Source organism: Filicampus tigris, chromosome 19 (assembly GCF_054856515.1).
Source record: "Filicampus tigris isolate MCC_2025a chromosome 19, RoL_Ftig_1.0, whole genome shotgun sequence".
Classification (NCBI taxonomy): domain Eukaryota; kingdom Metazoa; phylum Chordata; class Actinopteri; order Syngnathiformes; family Syngnathidae; genus Filicampus; species Filicampus tigris.
Genome location: NC_141235.1, coordinates 1,614,975 through 1,640,898, shown reverse-complemented (window position 1 = coordinate 1,640,898; position 25,924 = coordinate 1,614,975). Strand labels below are relative to the sequence as shown.

The 25,924-nt window shown below is 43.3% G+C and overlaps 1 long non-coding RNA gene across 3 annotated transcripts; it reads right to left on the bottom strand.

The window, feature by feature from the left end:
- Positions 1-225: 225 nt before the first annotated feature.
- LOC147128775 (uncharacterized) lies at positions 226-24,344 on the bottom strand. 3 transcript variants are annotated; one of them, XR_015082371.1, is made up of 7 exons: positions 23,816-24,344; positions 22,595-22,665; positions 18,530-18,701; positions 8,902-9,089; positions 5,918-8,822; positions 5,647-5,754; positions 226-942 (listed from the first exon to the last, which is right to left on the bottom strand). It is a non-coding gene; the product is annotated as an uncharacterized LOC147128775 (long non-coding RNA). The 3 variants fall into 3 exon arrangements; XR_015082370.1 differs by having other exon boundaries at positions 5,647-8,822; XR_015082372.1 differs by lacking the exon at positions 8,902-9,089 and having other exon boundaries at positions 5,647-8,822.
- Positions 24,345-25,924: the final 1,580 nt, after the last annotated feature.

The following is a 25,924-nucleotide window of genomic DNA, read 5'->3' as shown; positions in this document are numbered from 1 at the left end:
TTTTCAGAAAAAAAAAAAAAGCGGTAAGGGTCCCCCTACCCTCTTTTTAAAAAATGAGGTAAGGGGGGACCCTTACCGATTTATTTATTTATTTTTTTTTAAAGGTAAGGGTCCCCCTTACCTCGTTTTTTGAAAAAAGGGTGAGGGTCCCCCCTTACATTAAAAAAAAAAAAAAAAAAAAAAAGGGTAAGGGTCCCCCCCTTTTAAAAATGAGGTAATGGGGACCCTTACCTTTTTTTCTGAAAAAATTGGTAAGGGGGGACCCTTCCCCCAACGTGAGCAAGAAAACTTCCGCCCTGAACTTTGAGGTGGTGGTCGTTAATGGACACAAGCGTCCGTACTGCGGTTCTCAGGCCACTTCAGACTCCCCAATGCGAAGGAAGCGATGAAAATCAGCTAGGTGACACGCTCCACTCCCGGCAGACTGCCCCTCTCAACTCAGTTGACGGTAACGAGCGTTCATACTCGGGTTTGCAGGCCACTTTCCGTCAGCTCGCGTCCAAACAAGGAGACCACGTTTCAGCGCCTCGACCATCCAAAACAGACACGTGGGGCGACCCTGGCGTATAGAACAAGTGTCGCCCCCAAAAACGTTGCCGCGCGAGATAGGAGGGCATTCTTGCTCTCTCTCAAAAGCAGCACGCCGCCGAGGTGTAAACAATGGCGTGGGCTTAATCTGGCGGCGGGCAAAAAAACAAAACCAAAACCAAAACCAAGGCACGCCGGCCAAGTGAGGGCTCCCCAAATGAGGAGCCGGCGAGATCATCCTCGGCGTTCTTTGTCGGCCAATCTCCGGGCGCCGCCGCCGCCGCCGCCGCCTCCTCTCTTGTCCCCGCCAGCGTCGGCGCTCTATCGGGAACGGCAGGCGCCGGCGTCGCTGTGAGCCTGTGCCAGGGCCTCCGGATTTGCCGCCACGCGTCTGATGTGCTCCATCTTTTTTTGCTGGGGGGATAATTAAAAGAGGAAGCGGTTTGTTGGAAGCAGACGGGAGGCGCTTGGACGGAGCCAAAGCGAAGGCATGCAGCTGTCAATTATGCTCACCGCAACTCTTCGGATTGGAAGTTTGCAGAAAAATCTCTGCCTCGTTTAAAGTACCCCGAACAGCTGCACTGACATTCGTTAGCGAGCCTCTCATGCTATATTCATTGCTAGCGTAGCGCGTTAGAGAATCCGAAGAGAAACTTCAAATGGATGTTTGCGTCAGCGAACGCCATCCGCAACAAGTGCTACAGTTGGAAACGGTGGATGGGTGCTGTAGTGTGTCACATAGCTGAACTTCTTTGCTTGGATGACACGAGAGACTTGAACGTTTTTCACCTAAGAACTTGCCCTGGGCTGGTTGTATCAATGAAATACATTCACAACAGTTCAGAGGGGCAGTTCTTTTTTTTCTTCTTCTTCATATCATGGACGACCGCCAAAGATCCCGAGTATGGACGGTTGTATCCTATTTGCACCAAGTGGTCCAGCGGGCAGCTCATGAGTAGTGTAGTGTTTCACATAGTCGACTTTTGTATTCTCGAAAGTTCCAGATGGTTGTATCCATTTGCAACAAGTAGCTTTATAATTGAGTTAATAACAGATACAACCACTCAGGTTGTACGTCAGCTTTACGACACACTACACTAGCCCAAAACTGCCCGCCTGTACTGTGCTGCAAACATCCTTTTTTTTTTTACTTACAACCAGCCACTTTGGAATCTCCACCATCATCTGAGCAAATAGTGTCCACTATGTGACACGCCGCACTAGCAATCAACTGGCCATTTGATCTGTACAACTCGGCGTTAACTTCGCTACTGGCTGCAATCAGCTTGTACAGGCCACTTGAGTTCACGGCTACCACAAGGTAACTCTTCGCTCGCCCCGCCATCCGGGTGCCTTTCAAACAAGTCACGCTGTTTACTGACATAGCCAAAGTTGAAACACCGGCCCTAATCTGTCTGCTCACCTCCTAGCTAAACCCAGCCGGTCCTCCAGCGACCCCCCCCCCCCTCCCCCCTCCCCACTTTGCACGCCGCCTGCCTTTCAGCTCACTAATCACATGTGACGCCCTTGTTCACATCTTCAAATTTGTCATCAAAGCAAATGTGTTCTGACATCAGCAAGTGACAAGCGCACCAGAGGGGAGGCGGAAAAATCAGCGTTTTTTTTCCCCTTTTTCTTTTTTGCATCGTATCGCACCGCCTATCAATTATTGATGACGTTACCCATCGGCACTCCTGCCCCTGCAAGTTGTGCTCATAATGAACTATATCCGTTTAAAGGAAAGAAAAAAAAAAAAAAAAACCTGACTTTGATTGACTGCCTGCACTTTTTTTTTTTTTTTTTTTTTGAAACAGCTTGTCAACATGAAAGCTCTCTCTCTCTCTCTTTTTTTTTTTTTTTTTTTTTTTAATTGCCAGAGGCCATTTGAAATTTATTTTGAGGAGGTGCGCCGTTGTGTCCCAGCAGGTAGATTGGCGCAGCGGGCACAGCCGACATCTCCATGCTAAAAAATTTAAAGACAAAAAAAAAAAAAAAAAAAAAAAAAAAAAAAGGACAGGACTTAACATTAGCAATGCTCAGCATGAGCTCCAATATAGAAGTTTGAATGGATCAATGAATGATCCAGTCAAATGTTTTGCCTTACTTGACTTGACAACCTAAAACGAACGATTTGCAAGACTATAATGGCCATAACATGAGATCCCATACAAAAGCTCTTCAAAGAATCCTCAATTTATACTTGACCATTATTGGAGCATGAAATATCCGTAACACATTAGTAGACTGTATACCAGTAGATTAAAAAAAGCCCAATCAGAAATCAAATAAAAGAAATCAGTTCCATTTAAGATGACAGTGCTCAATTTGGATGGGCATCGGCGGACAAAAGTCATCACGGAACAATATCTTTATTTAAGTCGTTTAGGAGCTTCGCTGCATGGTACCCCAAAAGTGATTCTCGGCCAATGAGCGCCTCTTTGACGGTGACACTCTCAAGTTCTCTTTTGGGGCTATTGTGGATTTCTTGATTGAGGTTTTGTTTGGGACGTGCTCTTAAAGAGCAAGACATTTTCGAACGACGTATCACATCGAGTCATCATCGTGTTACGACTTTTGTGTCCATGTGGCTCATCCGGCGTCTACTGTGGGTTGCATCCCCGGCCATGGTGACCATGTCGAAGTACCCTTGAGCTGAAGATACTGAACCCCCCCAGTTGCTCCTGATGTTGCGTCATCACCAGTAGGTAGATGACGAACAAAGTCTTGTTTGTAAAGCGCTTTGAGTACCCAAGGTAGAAAAGCGCTACATAAAAGTGACAGCCCATTCACCATTTAGTACAAAAACTCGAAAGACCTTTACATTTACAGCTTTTTTTTTTTAAGTGTTGTAAAAAGACACTGAGCGTTAATAATGCAACAAAGTGAGGCATAATAACCTTCCGCATGCGCCGCGCGATCACATGGCTTCAAATTAGAAACTCAAAAGGTGAAATAGGAAGTCAGAATCGAACGCGCAAAAAGTCTTGTCATTGTTTTGAATCTGTTTTTCTTGCCCTTGTCTCGCAGCAGGCGCGCACGTAAAATAAAAGCGCCGCATTAGTGGAGTTGAAGTGACGACATTAGAAGGCGGCGTCCTAAGGGGAGCGTGCGAGCTGTTTGAAATCAGCTTCTGACTGCGCTGCAACACCGACGAGAAGAAGCACGAGCAGCTGCTGCTCGCTCGCTCGCGCGCTCAAAGAGGAAAAAAACACATCCGCCTTGAATTCATTAAGCCTGATAATAAATGCGTTAACTATTCATGCTTCAACTTTTTACCCTGTGAGCTTCTAAACTAAGAAGAGGAAAAAAAATAATGTTATTTTGACCTTCCGTTCCTGTAAGAGGCAGCAGACATGTCGACAAGTTACGGTGAAGAGGTGGATAGTTCCGTTTTGTTTGCTGTTTGTTTCAAACTCCCTTCTTGGGGTTTTCAACAAATTTAGTCTCATATTTTAGTTTTTTTTTTCTCCACAAAATACAATATTTATTCACATGCATGTACAGTATGTGTGTAGTAAAAATTCACATTAATTTGTATGTATTTTGTTCTTTAATCACATGAGGAAAATAAGGATATGAAAGGATATCAACTACCAGTTGGAGAAAAGAAACGACAAAATATACAGTATATAAGAAAGAAAGTAAATACAATTAATATTTAATTTTTTTGGCAGATTTTAAATGAAAGTGATGATGAATGCCTTTTATTTTTGTTTATTTGAATTTTACTTTTTTCTTATTTTTTAAACTTTTTTTTTTTTACTCTCGCTCTCCCTCTGTAAGAAAAATAATCACGTAATCACGACTTTCGGGCTATTTCAAACGAATCTGATGAATAACTTCACCTTTCTTATTATTATCTCTTCATTTGAAAAAAAATACTAATCAATAAATTAACACACAACAACATTTTGTAAGATCAAAATAAAATAGATCACTGTATGTGTGTTTTCTGGTTGAGTAAAGTTTTGATTGAGCTATAAATACAAACATGAATAAAACCTATAAAACAATGTATACATGCATTGGGTTAAACATACTTTATTGTATTTTTCTCTCTGTCTTGACATTTTTTAAACATGTCTGTCTCCTCTTGAAACCATTTTCTGCATGTCCAGTCGATTTAAGCAGGCCAGAGCCAACCAGACGAAAGTGACAATTCCTTTTCCCAACACTAGAGGGCACTGGAAGCCAAAGCAAAGGCTTCCATAAGAAGAACTTGTCTTGTTTTCTTTTCTTTTCAACAGCAGCCATGTGTCTGTTGCAGCTTGGATGTGCATTTGTTTGCTTGCATCTAAACATTTGTAGCACACGAGAGCTCCATGTGTGTGTGCGCGCGGTTAGTTGTCGTGTGTTTGTTGGCGTTAGCGAGGGAGCGCTTAAAAACAAAAACAAAACAAAAATCACTCGTAGACTGACATGACCTGCGTCCCCCAGCACGCAACTGCTTTCAAAGCAAACAGTCAAAAGTGTCAGACACACACACACGCCTTTGTAGCACTTTCAAGCACTGTGTGCGTGTGCGCGCGTAGGGCCATAGAGACGGCGGTCGTTAATGTCAGGGCCTGGCGCGGGAACGGGCCCCCTTTGTGCTTACGACTCATTTTGTACTGTTTGTTTGTTTGGCCTTTGGAAATGTTCTAAAGTCTTGTTTTTAAGCGGCCACGTTTGTACAGATTCGATTGTACGTTTTTGTCTGATGACGACGGATGTGGCGATATTTTGGCCAGCCCTCCAAAAATGGCTTGTCGCTGTTGTTATCCGTAGGTCAAATAAAGCACATCATTTGGATGGCTTTGCACATCCCGTGCCCCTCCACGAGTTTTTGCAAATCCAGCCCCCCCCCGAGCCGCTTTTCATTTGGCAACGTGCAATTTGGCGCCCTCACCTATGCACGAAAAAAAGTCTCAAGAACTCATGCTTGAAAAATCACAGGAAGCCTGCCATTTGGGTTCAAAGCGGACATTTTCGGGCCTTTGGGTCATTTCCAGTGAGCTCACCTGGACTTTTCGGGAAATCCAGCCCCCGAAGCCAGTTTTACTTTGAAAGATCACGTTTGCAAGCGTGTCATTATCATGGACTGGAAGTGTGCCGTGTGCCAGACATTGTCGTTCTCACCTGCAATTTTTGGGGAAATTCAGCTTTCGTTCAGCTATTCTCTCTTAGCAACAAGGCCATTTGGGAGGCCCATCTCTCAGGATAGGCTGCACACAAAAAAAGTCATGCCTGAAAAGAAAGAGAGAGTTTAGCAGATTGGTTTGAAGCAGACGTCACAGGGCCATTTTGGCGCCTCGTGCGTTGCGTTGCGTTGATCATCATCGGCACTACATCGTTGTGCTGGATTTGAGTTCTCGCCATCGTGTGTGGGTGACCAAGTTTGATGACTCACCTCAGCTTGACAATATGCCGTTGGACTGGAAAGCCGCACGTCTCCCATTGATGAGTTTTGCCTTGTCCGCTGGGACTGAGGCGCAAAGGAGGACGAAATCAAGCATATGATTAACAAGTGCGCGCTCTCTTTTGCGGTCGAAGGTGCGCTGGTGACTTGTGAGCGAGGCCTCCGAGGAGCGGGAGGCGCTGCTCCGTACTTCCCGCTCCTGGAAGACCGGCGGCGGCGGCGGCGGCGGCGGCGTTTCCACTCCAGGGAGCCGAATTAAAAAACCATGACAATCTAATTCCCATCGTCAAGGCCCACATTCTTGCCTCTTTTTAACTTTTGGGGAGTCCTCCTCCCTGCCTGCGTCGCTGTTGTTTTTGCCGTTTGTGTTTCGGCGGCGGCGCCGAGGCGCTACAGCCACTTTCAAAGGCTCGCCTGTCACGCGTCGCCTTTGAGGCCCCGTTTGAAACGCTTCTACGTACACGTTGTCACGGAGCCGTCAAGCCGTGATTGACGGCGGCCGTCCCAGAGCGGCAGCGGGGCTCGGCAGGCAGCCGTGGATGTCTGCAACAAAGGCGAGGAGCCACGAGGAGGAGGAGAGGGGGAAAAAAAAACCACACAGATTCAAAACTGATCTTATATAGGAAAAAAAAAAAAAAAAAAATCAAAAATGGGAGAAATTGGATAGAGGAGAGGCAATGCAGTATTGAAGGTCTTCCGGTTAGCCTAGCTCAAGGCCATAGCAGATGCGCGATGGAGCACATAAAGTCAAGCTCGTGTCACACCCACACTAAATATACAATTGGCAGTTCCTTGATCATCACCTTTTAATGCATTTGCTGAGAATTGCTAGCTGCCATATTCTGTAGTTAAGCCTTCACAAACAACACGACTGCATTCATGTAACGCGCCGCCACGACGGGTTGTCGGAACACACACGTGTCTAACAAGCTGTTGCTACATCAAGTGGGACAGGGAGTCCTTACACAGATGTAAACACCATGCGCAACACACACGCACAGACAGATGCCACAAACAGATTCCAAACACACTAAGAGCTCAATACAATTAAAAGAACATCGATTAGGGCTAACACGTGTATTTATTTGCAATACGGCAATCTATAGATTCATTATTGGACACATTTAAATGTACACTGTGTTATAAAAATGGTATGTTACTGGTATTTCTAACTTATCTATAATGGTCAAATACACAATTATTGGGATGAGGCCTTTATTACTTTTAGTGGATGACCAATCAATAACTATGTGATGCACACATTTACAAAGGTAAGGTACACTTAAATATATATATTAAAATGTCACTAGTAGAGTTCTGCCTGATTTTGAACAGGATTTAACAAGATTATTAGTGGTAAGGTGCTTTCTGGTTTTGTTTTTTAAAGTGCTGACCAATGGACTGGGACACCCTTGAAAACGAGATGATTCATCTCAAGAGGCGAAATAAAAATTCACAAATTTAGAATTTTTGAATTTCTAAAATGAAATATTACTAGTGTAGTTCTGCATGATTTATAGCAAGGTCAAACAAGATGCGGGGTAAGGCTTTTATTTATTTAAGTGGATGGCAATCGGTAATTATGTGAGATACACATTTAAAAGTTTGCTTGGGTAATAAAAATGTGACATCTCTGGTGTGACTACCTGATTTATAACAAAGGCAAAGACAAGTTTATTGGGAGTAAGGCTTTTGTTTTTTTTTCTTCAAATCATGGCTCCTAATCAGCAGCAATACTTTTAGCGATACAATTGTCGTATGAAAAAAACAGGTATTTCCTTGGAATAAATATTGCGCTACACTAACTTTGCCAATCAATGTGGGTGGTGTTTTGAAAAGGCTGCCAAATGTCAAGCGCTTATCAAAGTGCAGCTGTGTTTTCTTTTCTGTTAGCAAAGCGCATGTTAACCTTTCAGTCAGCCACTGGAAGTCTGTCATCCCATCAAGCGTCGCTGAACTGCGATCAACAATTACACGCCCAGACCACAGGAACCGTCTATTCGGGGTAAGCCGCCTATTTCCTCCGGCGGACTAGCAATCTAGAAAAGAATTCTTTTGTGGAGCACACAATCAAAGACACACTGCCTGAGTACAAATTGGACATTACTTGAGTATTTGTTCCAGAGTCAGAACATGGGCAAACACGAGATTATTGGGAGTAAGGTGTTTATTTCTTCCATGATCTCTCTCTTTGTTGCTATGCCGTTGTAAGTGCTTATTTATTTCCGTCCACCTATCCACAAATAAAGACATTATTTATATGAGGCACAGATTTAAAGATACTCTTCAAGACAATTTGACATTTGTTTTGTTTTGACAACATTACTTTACAGGCATTCCTTTCTTCCGCTTATTTCTTTGCGGCAAATAATTTTCAGCCTATATCCTATAAAATGAATGACGCATCTTTGACCTGTAGGGGTTAACGTATTCCCTCGGCCATGAAGGGAAAAAGATAAAGGTGAATACACCATCATTAGGGGTAAGGCTTTCAATTAGTTTTTCGATCAAAACAGTCAAGTGTTTGTATTTGATTTGGGGTCTTTTTTTTTTTTTTTTTTTCCATCTTTCGGCCCAACTAGTTTAACACTGAAGTGTACTGCGGCTCATTTGGTATATCCATCTAAACGTGAATTATTTTTCCTATTTTTGGTATGTTCCCTAATTTTTGGCCCAACTTGCTTCACGCTAAAGGTGAACAATCATATTCATGTTGGTAATGCGTTGATTTATTCTGTCTGTCCAAGTGTCAAGCGTTTGCATTTGTTTGTTGTCCCACAAGCTGAACACGTTTGCGGCCCTCCTCGCTGTACATCATCCACTGCTGATGTTATCCTGGAGGAACGGCGGCGAGCTGGAGGGAGCCAACAAAGCCACCAGCAGCGTCTCTCTCTCTCTGCAGTTACATAATTCATGTCAACCATATTCAAATAACATTTATCACATTGTCAATCACGCCGCGTCGCGCCCATCACCTTATAAATTAGTAAGAGTCCCACCGCGGGAGCCGGCGCGTTTAGTCATTCTGTTTGACAACACCAGGAAAAAGGGGGCGATTCCGCAGGGGAGGGGAATCAAATTCCACACTTTCACACTGATATTGCTCCCCTCCTCAGAATGCTTAAAATGTGGAGTCAGAGCCAGGAGGGAACTTGAGTTTAGGCTACAAAAAAACGGGAGAACAGTCTGTGACAACGTGGAATCATGCAACTAAGAAAAAAAAAACAACAACAATGAAGCGGTGACATGTTCTCACTCATTTCCATGGCAATTTTTTTTTTTGGTAGTTACCCCCTCCCCCCAAGACAAGCAAACCAGGGGCTCAACTAGACCCAATCAAAAGCAATTATGGCTCACTTCAGTGAGTTTTTTTTTTTTTTTTCGAACAACAAAATTAAATTTTATGTCATTTATTTCCATATTAGTGATAATGTTCATTTTCGAATTTGGGGAAAAAAAAAAAAAAAATCACAAGCTCTTAAAACAAAAATCACTAGTCAGGGGGGAAATGTTTAATTTATTTATTTATTTATTTTTAAATCAAATCTGAGAAGAAAAAAATAGGCACCAAATTTGGACCCCCCCCCCAAAAAAAACAGGGAAAAACAAAAAACTTAAAGGTACAAATTTTAGAAAAAATGTAAAAAAAAAAACCCCACAATAAATTCACTTAAATTTTGACGCCCCCCCAAAAAACAATTGAAAAGATTTAGTTGAAAGTAAAGCTAAAAAAAGAGAAAAAAATTATAATACTGAAAAAAAATGACCAAATTTGGAAAAAGCAGAACGCTAAAAGTAAAAAAAAAAAAAGAGGAGCATAGCATGTACAAGTCATAAATATACACACGTTCATGTATGTATTTGTCCCTTATTTTCTTTTCTTTTTGTGTCCTTGTCTGCGTTAGCCGGCCTGCAGCGAGGCATGATGGGAAATGACGAGCGCCTCGCGGGCAGGCCCCGGTAAGCGAAAGACCCCGTTCATGACCTCCTTCATCAATAAATGATTGTGACACGCCGCTGTCATTTGCATGCTCGCAAAAGTGACACCTCAGCGCTTTTGTCTACCGAGACGTCTGGAAGGTGTTTTCTTTTCTTTTCTTTTTTTCATACGCAAGACGAAAAGGGGCTTTCATTAGCAAAGGTGCGCTTTGTCAAGGCGATCACAGCGCGTTCCTGCAGGCGATCGCAGCCTCGGCCTCTCGCTTCGCTCTAATTAGGCAGCAGTCAAACGACAAAGCAGCTTTGCCCTTGTCTGTCTTTTCTTTTATTATTATTATTTTTTTTAAAGGTCATTATGCAAATGGTTGGGATGGTGTTGACAAACATGAAAGGCGGCGGACGGTTCTTTCGTTTCCTTTTTTTGATGTGCCACATCGGCTCTCGGACGGCTTAACGCTCGCCCTTGGCAGGTGTCGCGTCAATACTGAGCAGCGATCGATCCGAGGGGGCCCGTCCGAGGGGATTGCGACACGAGGGCCCCAGCAAGAGATGGGGTGGGCTTTTTCATTAGCTCCATTTAAAAAAAAAAAAAAAAAAGAAAAAAGAACAAAAACGCTTTCTTTTGGTTTTTCAGATTACAAAATGTGTCTGATGAAAAAAATTCATGTCAGTCTTTTTATTTTATTTAACTGGTTTCCATCTGAAAATTAAAAAAATATACATACTTTTGGGGGGCGGAAGAAGAAAAAAAAAATTGAACAAAAATAAAAAAATCTCACTTTTTTTTTTTTTTTCTTTTTACCTAAAAGTCATTTTTGTTGGGTTTCGGAAATGAGAAAAAATGTTTTTGGGTGAAAGGAAAACATTTGTTCAATGAAAATGAAATGTGTCAACATATATACTGTATGAGTATAATTTTTTTACCCAGCTAATAAGTAAACTATATTTCATCAAAAATGTGTTCCAAATCCAAAATCTCTCAAGTTTTTTGGGAGTATAAAATATCAGATACAAGTCAAAATTGGATCCAATGAAAAGAAAATGTTTGCGTTGTTTATTTGAACTTTTATCTAAGTAAAACCAGCACTCAAACAGCAACAACTTCTTATCTACATAACAGTCCCAAGAAGAAAAAAAAAGGAAAATATCTGCCACATCGTCTGAGTTTTTTTTTTTTATTCAAAGTTTCCTTTCCATAAACAACAATCGAATTGAAAAGGTTTTTTCTTTTGTCATTTGATAAATGAAGGAAAAGTACAACTTTTTGGGGCGAGATACACCTCTTATTCTCCTTATTATATATTATGTGGTCCGTTAAAAATAAAATGCTTTCATTTATCAGTCATGCGCGCTAGTAATGAGCTCGGGTTGAAATGTCGATCCCAAAAACAGTTCAAAAAGATTTTCTTATGCAAATAATAAATAGTTCAAGAAAAGGCATATATCTATATTAGGTGAGATGTTTTCTTTAATCAAATTAAAAAAAAAAAAAAAAAAATCCCCCCAAAAAAAAGACTTCTCTAAGTTTTTCTGGATAAAAGGACAAAAACTCAGCAAATTTGGAAATTTTGTTGAAAGGCTTCTTTAATGCAACGAACAAAGAAAACGTCTTGCCCTAAAAAGCAACATGGTGTTTAAATCTTCAAGTTTATTTTCCCCTTGATAAGAAACTTTGACCTATTTGTTTTACGAGCGAAAGCGTTTCACATGAAAACGTCGTCAAACTTTCCGAAGTCAGCCGACGACTTGTGATGCTAGTTCAAAAAGACAAAACTAATATCCTTGCATGTTTACTGTCACCGCGACACGTCGAAATGACAAAAAAAAACGTAAAAAGCAAAAAAAAATAAAATAATAAAGCCTGCAGCCAGGCTAGCAATTAGACTTGCGCGCATTTTTTTGGTTTTTGAAAAGTCTGACACCACTGATGTCGCACTTTAAATTAAAAATACAAAACAAGGTTGATCCATGTGATCTATTTATAAGAGGTCGGAAGACTTTACGTTAGCTCCACGACATTTCATAGGAAGGGGGGGGGGGGGGGGGGGCTGGTATGGGGGAGCGGGTGGTTGTAATTGAGGAAACAGGCCTAAGTGTGGCATGTTCAAGCATCCCACCTTTGCCGCCTTTGTCTCACAAGTCTTTCACTCAACCTGGGTTGTGACTTCTTGACAAAAGCGTTCCTCACTTGGGGGCGGGGGGGGGGGGGAGCGCGACAAGCGCTAATTACGCTGGGAGACTTTTTCGCGGCGCTAAAAGTTGAGCGCGGCGAGGGCCGTGCTAATTGCTACAAAACTTTTGGCGAACGGAGGGCGCAGACGGATGCTTTTGACAGGTCACGCTGAGACGCCGGCAAAAATCGAGGAAGCCTGAGACGTAGATCAAAATTAAACAGTTGTTGTTTTTTTTTTGTTTGTTTTTTTTTAATCCCCCGGCTAATTTATGTACAAGTTGTGCGGTGCTGTCGTTTTTTGGCTTGCCAGCGCTCAATTAGTGTGCAAGCCTCAGGGAGCTAATTAACAATTAATTAATAAATTCCCCCTGAAAAGGGGAAAAAAAAAAATCCCTGACATTTGCAAGCCACTCAAGATGTCTCCACCGAGAGTCTTATGGGAAATGATTGGGGGGGGACAAAAGCCGGACCCCCGTGGCCTTTTATCGAGCGTCCGATCAATATTACGCCAGGGTCGGCGTCTTTGAGCTTCTGGCAGCAAAGCGGGACGGGAAGGAAACACGCAGCAAAAGGGAGGGGAGACGGTAAGAGGGTGCAGAAAGCATATCGTTTACTCCTCATGACCTCTTCTTTGGCGGGTGGAATTCAATTTAGAATTTTGCTACTCGCCACCGCTAGCGTTGACTACATATGAAATTCCCGACGGGGGGGCTCAGTCGGCTGATTTAATTTGTCGTATTAACACATAACATGGCCGCTACACGTGATGCGCTTGTCACTGCCGCCGAGCCTTCAAACAGACGTCAAACCCGCGCCGTTAGCAACGAGAGTTTTTTTTTTTTGGGGGGGGGGGGCGTCAAAGGCGCCAGAACGCCACTTGAAGGATGAGCGCACTTGAAAGTCTCCTTTAGGTTTTTGTGGAGAATGCCAAGGAGGACTCGGTCGCAACGTACGTTTGCTGTATATTGACAAGCTGCGCTCGCATAGTTTAGCCATTTGGTATCCTAAACTGCCTACATTTTTGCATGTTGCGACACTAAATAGGCCGAACCCAATGAAGACAATCGGGTTTCAATACGGAGGGCGGCGAAACTCAAAATACCTACGCAAAAATCTCCCCGTATAGCAATAAGGTGTTAGTTTCTTTACATGTCCATTTATTTATGAACAAATTATTATGGGAGGCACAAATTGACAGACAGATGAACCACATACACCTGTTTACGGATAACAGTGAAAGTGGGGTGTGAGGCATTTATTTAAAAAAAAAAAATGCACCTGTACTTTCTTATGCAGCTAGGACTCTCATTAACTTCCAATAACAACCCGGGCTAAACTAGAAAACTTTAGTTGACATGCATGCAAAATCTGTGAGTAACTGAAAGCCCTTAACAAGGTTTATGATCGCCTATAAACCCCACAGCTCGGCGGCAAAGCACTACTTTTATATTAGACTGGACAACAACCTGTCTAAAGGAGGCTCCTTCCCTCATTCCAACATAATTCTTTGGCACCAAGATGGATGGCGCCACAGCACTACTCTTACATTAGAAAGGGCTTTGGGCTGAGCACAAACTCAGCGAAAATTGGAAACTTAGAAGACGGCGTCATCTGGTGGCATCTTGCAGCGTTATAAAAAGAGCACAAAAATTGAGAAGGTGGATGAATTTGTAAAGAGTGAACCACGTGCGGGGGGTTCACTGAATTGGATTTTCGTAGCTAACAGCGCAAAGCCTACGAGCCAGGTCATGTTTTTACCGCTCCGAACTCTAGCGAGTGGCTCACTGTCGTCCCGCATTAGCCGCCGCAACAACGGTTGGGCCGAGCTCGCGCTTTGCTTGGCAACTTCTTGGCTGTCAAACGGGGTCCGCCCGGCGCGACCCCTGCCAAGCAGGAAGCGCACCCTGGCAATCAAATAAGACGAGGAGGAGTGAGATATCAGCGGCTGAAGTCCCATTAAAGGCAGCGCCGGCCGGCTCATCACAGGCGGCGGCGGCGCATCGATTGCCAAAGCGCGTAAAAAAAATTAAAAAAAAAAAAAGAGACGAACGCGAGTCAAGAGGGGATCTGAAAGTGCGCCGACCGGCGGAGGAGCCGTCCCGTTTGTTCCCTGGCAGCTTTGGACCGAGGCCTCCGTGACCGCGGCGCCCCCCCGCGGGAGGACTCCGCTCGCCCGCTTTGATGCCAAGACCAGGCGGGGCGGGTTATTTGTGCAAATATCCCGCTCCGACGTCTTAATCTTCCATAAGGTGATCTTTGCATGGGGTGCGGGAAAGCGGGAAAAGAGGAGGCAAGAGAAGAAGAAAAGAGCAAGTGTACTTGCGAGAGCGCTGGGAGCTGGAGTTCACTACGGGGGCGGCAGGAGTCAACCCCTCCCTCCGCCATCACCACCCAGCCGCAAGCCCCGGGCCTTTTTTTTCCCGCAACATTAAAAAGCGTTCGAGCAGTCGATACGGAACGCAACTCGCAGAAAGAGCAAGGGAGGGATTTAGAAAAAAAAAAAAATCCAATAAAAAAAAAAACGACACAAGTGGAGCGCAAAAGGGTTATACAACACGGCGAGATCACACAAAATGGAGGCTGCGGCGCAAAGGAAGCCGGCGTCTCCGCGCGGATGCTTCATTGGGGGTGGCAGTAGGAAGGGGAAGGTGCAAGGAGAGCGAGCGCACACTCCTGCTGCCAAGACACAAAGTCATGCCCAAAAAAGTGCATGTACAGTAGCTGTTGCCAGGCGGAAGGACGGAGCGCAAAATGGGGCTCTCTGGAAACGCCAGAGCAAGCCAAGCGGCGAGCAGAGTCCACGCAGCTGCCGCAAACCATCTCAGGGCGGCAGGAAAGCGCACTCCTGCCACGAGGTACGATTTGACGCTAAGCAGTGGCAAACGTCCGCCTGACAAATTGCCGCCGCGCAGGAGACGTTTGGACTGAGCTCAAGTGCCGAGAAAAAGTTGCTATGGCGGCTGCGGCCAGGACGGAGCGGCTCAGGTTGGCCTCCGCGGATGCTAAACGCCAATAAAAGGCCTGCAAACAACAACACGGACACGCGCTCCTGCCGCAAAGGCCGCGCGGGGACCAGGCCGAGAACAGTTTGGCAGTTCTCCACACACTTTGCTTTCAATTCGTTTTTTGAGCAGGCTTGTTTGTTTTTTATTTTGTCGAAAACGCTTGCTTTTACTTAAGGTAGGATTTGTTTGACGATACCAAAAAATGAAGGCGACAATTCTTCAACGACGGTTTGACTTTCCTTCTTGTGTACGGACACACAGCGGCACCACAACAAATCGGAATCGCGATAGCTTTCTCGTCATCGTCGCGCAAGGTGCAACAAAAGTGAATAGCGGCTCCAATGTGCGGAAACTGCAAAACACGCAATAAATCCCAATGTAAAATAAACATGAGAAAAATATTCGAATGTGGAGGTCATTTTTTACATTTAAAATGAACCTCGAAAAGCCGATGCATGATATTTAGACGTTTTTACGTTAGAGTCGCAGAGTTCGTTTCAGTTTTATCAGCGTAGAATGTAGTTTCAGTTAGCTTGCCTGAACTTTAATAGCCTTGGGTGGGACGGAGCAAAATGTCGATGAAAAGTGCAAAAAAAGGAAACGGCACTCCTGCCACAAAGTCCGCAGATGCTGGGAAAGCACCTTGAGGAAAAGTCCATTTGTCTGCCGCAAACCGCACGAGGGCGAAAGGAGAGCTGAGCCCCGCTTGCAAAAAGCGCGCGAGTTCAGGTTCGCTCCCAGCCAAAGACGACACCAAAGTTTCTAGGACCGGGCTGCACGCAACGTAGGAAGTGGCAAAGAGACGAACGACGCCGGCGCGGAGCTAAGCGGCGGCGGCGACGACGAACGCGCGCTCGCCATGCTAATGAGAGCGCCACGGAAAAGGAGACTTTCAAACATTTGCCGCTCGCGTTTGGAGATGTGAGGACTTGTTTACGCGTGGCGCATTGTTCTCAAACGCTCGCCGCTCTCTCGTTGTCTTTCTGCGTCTCTCACAAGTTCTTTCAAACGCGAGATCTCCCAAACACTCGACACCTGGCTGGCTGACTGACTGGCTGACTTCAAGAGCTTCCAATCGTCGCACACGCCTGCGCGACTCCATCTCGTTTTTTTTTTTTTTTAATCAGCCATTCAGCTCTTTGCGCGTTCCAAGCATTCGGGTAGACATCTGTAAAAGGGTGGGGGGGGGGCATAGGGGCAGGTCGGTATAAAAACAGGCAAGAGAAGGAAGGGCCTTTGTAAATTCCAGAAGTAATTTGGCTGCGCTTCCACTGGCGGAATTACAGTAGCGAAGGTTACATCCACAAGCTGTTGAAAAAAAGCAACACCGAGATTTCATTTAAAGGGAAAGTCAAGTTCAAAACGTTCTTGACAATTTTTTCGCTCTGTGTGACCCCTCGTGTGTAAACACAGGATTCAGATTAATAACGTGTTTGCGGAATATGGATCAGCAGAAAGGTCCACCCGTTTTGACCCATCTCACCATGGTGATGGACGAGGAAGTCCACAAGACCATTTTGTCTGGCAAGTTACAGAAAAAGGCATCGGGAGAAGCTTTATCCTGCTACAAGACATATATATATATATATTTAATTTGATTTTTTTTTTGGGCCCGCCCTCCACAAAATAAACTGTACATAGCTTTTTGAATTTGGGTTAAAAACATAAATCTGTGAGTCCAGCACCACTGTATTTAGTGGATCTTCCGGCTATTTCACCCTCCATTTATTCCAAATGACTTGGAAAAAACTTCATATAGCCAACTTAATCAGAATCTACTTATGCAACACGCACACAAGCACAAAAAGAACGAAGGCGCCTTCCATTTCAACTCCCACTTGTGGACATTCCCCCTCAGCCCTCCCACAAACGCCGCCGCCAACGACAACATGCCCCATTGAGGAATGCGAAAAGATTAAAAAACAAGAGTTTATGGCAAAATAAAGGCCGGCGGCACGTGACAAGCCTTTAAATCTAGGACAGCGGTCCCAAAGAGAAAAGCGCGCGCGCGCGCGTCAGTGGCGGCGACATGAAAGCGCCAAAGAGTTTTTAAGCGCGCTAGCCGGGAGACGCAGACGGGAGGGAGGCCATTAGCTGCGTGGCGCGCTTAGCGCCCGACAAGCCTCCTTCTATCCGCGTTTGAACCGTCGTCGCATTTTTTCTCCGGCGTGGACGCGCAGATTGCCCGTGTCAGAAGTGATTTGTAGCACCAGACAAAGTGTTTGATTGTTTTATTTTTGAAAGGTTGAGCTTTGATCTGGAATTCGTCTCTGGGTGGATTTTCGCCGTTCAGAATGCTGAACTCCTTCTGATTTGTGCTTTCGACCCGAGTGGCATAACCTCATCCGAACAAACACAATTAGAAACACTTCTTAGGGGCATGTCTGATTGTGCCCCATGAACTCTGCCTGGCAACCAATCGCAAAATCCGGACAAAAAACAAAACATCTATATTTAATGTTATTATGTCAGCCCAAAAATATTTCGTCTCAATCACTGCATCAACATTTCGTGGGGACTTAACGGATTGCGCCGCGTGAATTCTAGTAGCATACGTAACCTAAGCAAGTAAAACAATCCCAGCATTCGGCCGCTTGCCTTCAACAAAAATAAAATCTGCCTAGCAACAAAACGTAGCATAACCAAATCAGAGCAGGTAAAACATGACAACGGTAGATTTGTGCTCCTAACAGAAGGAGACCCCCCCCCCAAAAATGGCACTGCTCAGTTATTTTGGTAGCCTTCCTGACAGGTGAGCCAACGCAGGTCCGCACTACAATTAATTTCCCTGTTCAAGTGTCGACTGGGTGAGAGCGTTTGTCCCGAGGCTTATCACACACACGCACGTAAACAATCTTGCAGCGTCGACTGCACCGTTTAGCAGCGGAGCGAGAGGAGAGCGCCGTTATCGGCGCTCCGATAATAAATACCGTAGCCTACAGAGGTAATGCCGCCGGGCAAATAGAAAGATGATATCTCCGAGAGCGGATCATGGAGACGCCCGCATGAGGCCTCCGAATGGGAAAAGGAGAAAAAAAAAAAAAAACACTTTCATTTTCCCAATTGCAGCTTGACATTTGTCACACTTTTCCTATTGACTTGCTTTATGATCAATAATAATCGCAGGCCGGGATGATTACTATCGACTGAGTCAAACTGCTTTACTTCAATGAACTTTGGAGAAACGCTTCGAGGATACAACTGGACTCACGACGCAAAGTCAGGGTCAGGCAGTATTTTATGATAATTGCCATTTTTTTTGACAGCAAAATCTGAATGAAAGAACTTTTTCTTTGTTGTGGTTATGATTTTTTGTGTCAAATTGTGCTGCGTCATACTGAGTTTGCTGTTTCTAATATTTTCAAGTGACACTGATGAAATGAACTTGACAGAACTTTGAAACGTATACAATTCGTACATTATGATGAATCAGATTTAAAAATCCCATTTTGTGTCATGTAAATGAATGTTTCTTTATTCATGTACCTTCCTTCCCTTGTAAGTCGCAATTGCGCGCGACGCTCCCGCCTAGCAGGTGGGCTCCTCCTTTGTTCACCTCTCCTTCAGGATATTTGGGGAGAAAAGGTCTCGACCTCCTCTCTGATTCATCCTCTCGTCCAACATTCCACTTGTGATGCCAACACTCGTCTGGGGAAAGCTGGCAAAAAAAAAAAAAAAAAAATTAGATCACTTGTAATTTCACCTGCGCAACTTTTGGGCGACTAAGTATGCATGCAAGACAGATGTAACGGTTTATTCTGAGCGATTTCAAGTGGAGCAAATGGCCGAGTTTACGAGGCAGACAAGAGGTGGTATTGAGAATGTCTAAAAAAAAAAACTGTCAAATTCCTGTTGGCTTGGACGGTGGTCATATAATTACGAGTCGATTGATTTTGTAAGTGGAGCAAGCGGGTGTGCGACAAATTTGAGGTACGGCTGTATTTTAGTCAGTCTTGGTGGATGTTTGGGGGGTGCGGCTACATTTGTCAGTAATGAGCTTTTTTTTTTAATTTTTTTTTTTTATAAAGGTCTTTGTTATTGCGAAAAAAGAAGAAAAAGACGAAGAAGGAGGACATTTAATGATGACGTCTGTGGTCTCCAGAGTCCAAAACGCAAGCGATTCCATTCAATTATGCAAATGAGGGCCTGCTGCTGTCGCTTCGGCCGTCACTTTAATGACGACGTAACACACACACACACACACACACCGAGGAGGCCCCATTTAGTTATTTGGAAGTTAATTGTGTTGGTCATTAAAAGAAGTATCAACTGTCACGAGCATAACACGCACACACACGCAAAGAAGAAAAGAGTGTAAGCGTGAATATTGTTTGAATCTCCCTGAGATCCAAGTAGTGTGGGAAGGATGCCGGTGGCCTAGCTTGGGCTGGGGGGGGACATACCCACGCCGACCACCAGGTGGCAGAAGAGCACAAGGAAGGAGAAGAGCCTCTCATACGACGCCTCACTGTCCAACAGCCGGCCACTTTATTAGGTACACCCAAGACAGACTGCAGGCAGCTGACAACATTCCAACATCATCCCAACCGCTTTTCATATATTCACGATGAAAATAAAGGCTGATAATGACACTAAAGGGCGATTTTTAAGAGGGCAAAAAAGGTTGCAAGAATAAAGTGGTTCTTTTCTGAAGAAAAAAAAAATCTTCATATCACAGGAATAAAGTGTAATCATAAGAAGAAGAACTGGCACTGTATGCTGATGTATTTCAATGATTAATTCATATTTAGCGTCTTCATACTGTATTATTTCAATCATTAAGAACATATTGCTTTTGTGAAGTTACTTTTTCACACGTTATGGTTTTTTTGGGGGGGGCAGTATAAAATCAAAGTGACTATATAACATTTCACTTGCCATCCTTGATTGAGCAATTTAACCTGAAACACACACACACACACACACCAAAAATAAAACAAAACAAAGTGTGTACAGCACAGTAAAAGGATCAATGACAATTGAGCAATTTAAAAGGATAAAACAAAAAATATTGAATATTAAATATTAAAAAGCAAGAACGTGTTGATCAATCAATCAATCAATCAATCAATCACATTTTATTTATATAGCACTTTTCATACATAAAAATGCAACTCAAAGTGCTTGAAAACATTCAAAGCAAAACATAGAATTCATTGATTTCATTGTACTGATTTTCTGTCAGAGTAGAACCCTGGAAAATGAGTTATTCAAGAATATTATTTGTCCTTCTACACATAAAGTTCTACAATTAGATTCGAATAGTAGATTGTTGTCTTACATTTTCAACCCCAAACATGATCTGATAAGTGAGGCCATAACACCAAAAAGTGTTTTTCCACAAAAATTGGGGTTCCACTACAAAAACAAACAAAACAATTTTGAAACATTTTTTTTTTACAAATCTTGAAAAAATACATACAAAGAGGAGAATCTGCGGGTGCCGAACTGTGAGTTTATGGTGATCAACTTTATATTTGATTTAATTTCAATGTGATTTGAGATGCCAGTGCTTTGAGTTACGAGCGTGGTCACGGAATGAATTCAACTGGTATCTCAAGGCGCCACAGTTTCACCACGGTTGCTCTTGACTGGTTAGCATGGCGAGCATGTATGCTTGAGCACGCAAGCTAACGCTAGCTTCTGCGTTTCATTTGCTGCCATTGGAAAAATGCTCAAATTGCATTTGGATTTCAATCAAATTGTACTTGAATTCCTTGATTGTGTCAAATTGTACTTCTAGTGCGACGTATGATTAAGGGTACACATGTAGTGATCACGTTTGGCCTGTAGGTGGACTCCCATCAAGCTACATATCAAAAGCGACAACATTGTTGAGAAAAGTGAGCCCCCCCCCCCCCTCACCCACCCTTCTCCTTCTTGTGTTCTTTTGCTTTGTCTTTTGACTTGATGACTGCACAATGGTCGCCGTGAGCGCCGGCGACTGAAGACAAATTAACTTGGGAATGATTGTCACATCAAAGCGCCGCTCGCCACGCTTGTCGTTTACGGCTGCGGGCCATCGCTGACGCACGCACGCGCGCGCACGCGAAGACAATTGCGCGCGGCTATTTTGCTTATCGTGCGCCCACTCGTCTTTCAACTTTGGTGTCCGGCTAATAAATAATGACCGGCAACACGTTGGGGCGTTCAAGGGCAAGATTGATGTGCAGAGTAGTGATGCTTTGATATTGACATTAAGCGTGCCAATAACAACATGACAACATACAGCGAGCACTACCTTGACTTTGGATTTTTATTCCTAATGTGATGATCTCAATTTACTTGTCTGGTGGTAGCTTGAACTTGTTTTTGTTCAGTGTTGTTGCTTGGCCAAATTCCTCATGGCAACTAACGAATCATGAAAACACTCAAAAGGAGCTGCCGTAGGCCACTACTCACATTCAGAAGCTCACACTTGGAAAAAAAAAATCTGTCATAATATTGCAACTTTTTTCCTAGTATGAACTTTATTCTCTTGCATTGTCAGTTTATTTTCTTAGTAAACGTCATGCTTGTAGCATTAGAGAAATGTCAGTAAAAATCCAACTTTATTGTTCTTTTATTTTTCCATCTATTTTCTATTATTTTTGGTGATATGTTTTTTACTAGTACTTTATACAATGACAATGAAGGCAAATCTGATTGTAAAGTACAAGTATTTACATTTTTTAAAGTAAAGTAAAAATACTTTTTTTTTTACTCATTATATTAAGACTTTTTCCTAGAAAAAAATAAATACTCATAATATTAAAAACAATCTTAAATAAAAATGTGACTACTCTCCTGGTATATATTTTTTTAATAAGACCTCATTCTAGTAACATTTTAACTTTTCCAGGGAATAAAAACACTTATTTGCCAATATAATTTCGTTTAAATAAATATCTGATTTTATTGGAAATTTTTTAAATATCCGATCCGTCAAGTGCAAACAACCCAAATGTCATCTGAACAGGCATCATCCAAATCACCCCCAGGGGATGATGTGACAAGGGATGGTGATGTGTGTGTTGGAAGTGGGGGGTGGGGATGGGGGGGGGGGGGGTCCGGCCTTCTTACTGTATGCCACACTCAGTGGGACACACACACACAGAGCTCCCTTTTGGTGTGTGGTGTGCTAATGATTTTAAGAGTCCAATCAAAGGCAGCGTGATGCGATGTGATGTCGCAAGCAAGCAGGAGGGAGGAAGTGCAATGATTAGCGTTCGATTCAGCTCAAGCACCACTTTGATTTCTTTTTTTTCGGGGAGGGAGGGGGGCTGCTCTTCATCAATGCTGTCACAACATGATGGATAACTTGCATTTTTTGTTTTTTGCTTTGTTTTGTTTTTTGTTGTTTTGTAAAATGTTGACTCTGGTTTATTTTGGGCTTTTTTTTTTCCTAATGCTTGATCCAAAGAGAAAACAATACTCATAATACCTTCAGGAATATGAATATAAAAAAAGTTGTGAGCTAAGAATTTAATTAGATTTTTTACAATTTGTAAAAAGAAAAAAAAAAAGTTATTTTTTGTGGTTTTTATTTTATTAAATGGTACCTTGACATACCAGTGCGCCAAGCGAGCTTGAGATCTTGAGATGGGCTGCTTGATCAACAATGTTGTACTGCATTTTTGATCCTGAAATTTCACCACAGATACAAACAATAGATTAGATTTGATGGATAGATACAGTAGATACAGTAGCTAGATGTCTCCAGGTCAAATGAATTTGACCTGTAAACATTTTGGGTTCATCCTGAAGCCCAACATCTTTAACTTTTCAGTCTGTTCCTTGGCTCAACAAAGGTTGTGAAAGACTCACTGGTTGTTTTTTTTTAACGTTTGTGGTGTCGTCCAAGTCCGTGTGGTCATGTGACCGGTTAAGAACAACAATGGCGTCTCCTGCTGTCAACATGTGATGATGTTGCTCAAATGACAATGGAACAAAGTCACCCTCATTTTCTTTTTTGACTGCTTCACTTTGAAACCAATCGGAATACAACGTTTACGCAATGTTTAGTCAGAAAGAAAAATATTTTTAAATCTATATGGTATGCCATAATAGACATTGTTAAATTGTACGTTTGGACCATGTTTGGCCGGAGTGCTTGTTAGCAAGTGAGCACGGAGTGCTTGTGAGGTCTGCCATGATAACAGGCTCAAGTGCTCTCTTTATAGAAGCTCACGCCGACCAGAATGTCCGCCAACTGTTTGTTGACGCAGACACAACTTGCAATTATGGCTGCCCCACTTAAATAGTAGTAGAAGAGGAAGATATGCTCGCTGTCCGGCTATGCTACTCTTGTTGAGTTGAACTTAATTCAAAGTAGGGCGAAGCGATTCATCCTTTGTATCCATGAATTCAAGTTGAGTCAATGTGATTGAGCAAAGAAAAAAAATGTATATATTGTGGCTTCTGTAGTTCAAAGCGCGTCCCTGCTGAATTGCACTACTTACACTAACAATAGGGCTGCGTACACGAACAACAGGGCTGCGTACACGAACAACAGGGCTGCGAACAGAGAGGAGCTACTTGACAAAACATTACAGTAACACCAGTGTCTATGTTTCGGTGAATAGAAGGTACTGTCGAAGTGCACAGCACTTCACCTCGTTAAATTGAAGATGGGGGGAACTTTTGCATGACTATGCGAACAGAAACGCCACAGTCAAAACTAACGCTTCGGACAGTTATCACAAGCCCCCCTTAAATGTTCACAATCACATTTTTTTTTACTGGTCCCGATCCAGTGTTCGTATCAGTAGCTAAACCGTAACGTTAGCTTACCTGTTTGTGGGTTTCGTAATGGCGAATTGCCATTGTTGTGTCTTCATTCCGTGAGGTGCAAACCATACGTTTTACCATCCTTTTTTTTCCCAACACCATAACCAAATTGGTCAAATATCTTCAAAAATACTTGTCATGGGCACTCTTCCTCTCATGTTAGCGATACAAGTACACAATAAGACTGAACTTTTTTTTTAAAGCACAATTGACCTCAATTAGGAAAGATTATCCGAGTTTATCGTTTCAAAAATGGCGGCGTGGTACTTCTTCTTCGGTTTGATGGCGGTCGACAAACAACCTTTGGTGCATTAGCGCTACCTTCTGAAATGGAGTGTGGGGCTGGATAATTCAATCCTATCACGACCTCGTACTTAACCCTATTATGTCCCAAAATAAAAATAGAAATTTACAACTTAACTCAGAGGAACTTCTCTGTAAACTGTCTTTAGTGTTCAAAGCCACTCTCTGACACCGCAGCTCATTAATCAGTTGTCTTTCCGGACTATACTTGACACAAGATTCTAATACATGCTCTCTGGTGTCTAATGTTTGAGGTACAGTAGTAATTGGCACGGTTCTTCATTAAAAAACAATTTACTATTTAAGCCAGTATGTAAAAAAAAAAAAAAAAAAAAATCTCATTCGTTGAATAATAAAAGGGGGTTGTGGGGGGAGGGGAGCGCTTGTTTTCCACGCGTGTGTAGGATTCTTCTTGGGAACATTTTTGCTGATGTACACAGTGTGCGTGCGGGATATCCTAAAATAAAAATAAAAGGGAGTGCTTGTTTTCTTGGACATGGCTCACAGATTTGGTAGCCAACGACAACATTTTCCTGGCATTAGTTCATATCTGCATTTTGGAAGAAAAATATGACTTGGAATATGATGAAAAGTTGCAGAATTCATAAAAAAAAAAAAAAGGGGTTGCTTTCTACATGAGTGTGTCTGCACATGCATGACAATAGGAAACAGTGACAGAATTTCCTCTGGAGGGACAATAAAGGATTTTTCTTCTTTGGGAACATTTTTGCTGATGTACACAGTGCGTGCGTGTGTGTCAGTGTGCGCGCGCGCGCCAAACGCCGATCTCATCATTTGGAAGACTCCAAGATGCAGCCGATAAAAAAAGAAAAGGCAAAAAAAAAAAAAAAAAAACAGGAAAATGAGACAGGAGGCTCCACTTCACAGAAGTCTCTCTTCTTGCTAGTTTCAAGTTGTCCCCGACTTTTATTTGGAGAAATATTAATTTGGGAGAGAAGAGTGGCGGTGGCATCAGAAAGCAGAAGGCAAAAAGAGGGAGAGGTGCAATGCGAGCACATTTCCCCTCGCTTGACGTTTTGCTGAAGTTTGTACGCCACTTGAGCCGCGCTAATGATACCAGCAGAGGCTCTCTGGGGAACGCCGTCCGCGGCTGCCGCGTTTCCAGCGCAAGGTATTTCAGGAGACGCTACGCTAACGCACGGGCGGGCGCCGCACGGGCGGGACGACCGGGAGGCGTCATTCCAGGAGCTCTTCCTTCGTCTCCTTCTTGTTGTTGTGCACACGCAGACATTGTGCGTCTCTTTTTGTGAGGATATCAAGCATGCCAGAGAAATCTTTTTATTAACTTATTCATCGTGCGGGGGCATATCAAGCCCCCCCCCCCCTCCGTCGCCGCTCTTGGTTAAGGCCGATGAATGTTTAAAGAGGTAATTGACGACGAGGCCCTGGCACTGTCGTACACAAACAGGCGCCAACAGAAGGAAATTCCGACGGAGACGCTAGCACGACGAAGCGCCTTGTCCTCGGCAGGGGGTGCGGATGAATTATACAACAATCTGTGTTATGGCTCCCTCCTTTCATAGGAAGGTCAAGACAGTGTTGAAAAGCAGCCCAAAACGCACATAAGAAGAAATAAATGCCAGGAAGACGTGAAGTTGACCACGCTGTTGGAAAACAACTTCTCCCTTTTTTTTTTCCCCCCAAAAGGAATTCCGCAAGGTTTTTATCCAATTGCGAGTGACAATTTCCTTCTCAAGAACTGCCAGGAAGATTGTTGGCCAGAAAACGTGCTAGCCCAGTGATGTAAAACAAGCGCTCCCTTCTTTTATTTTGTAGGACTTCTGCAAA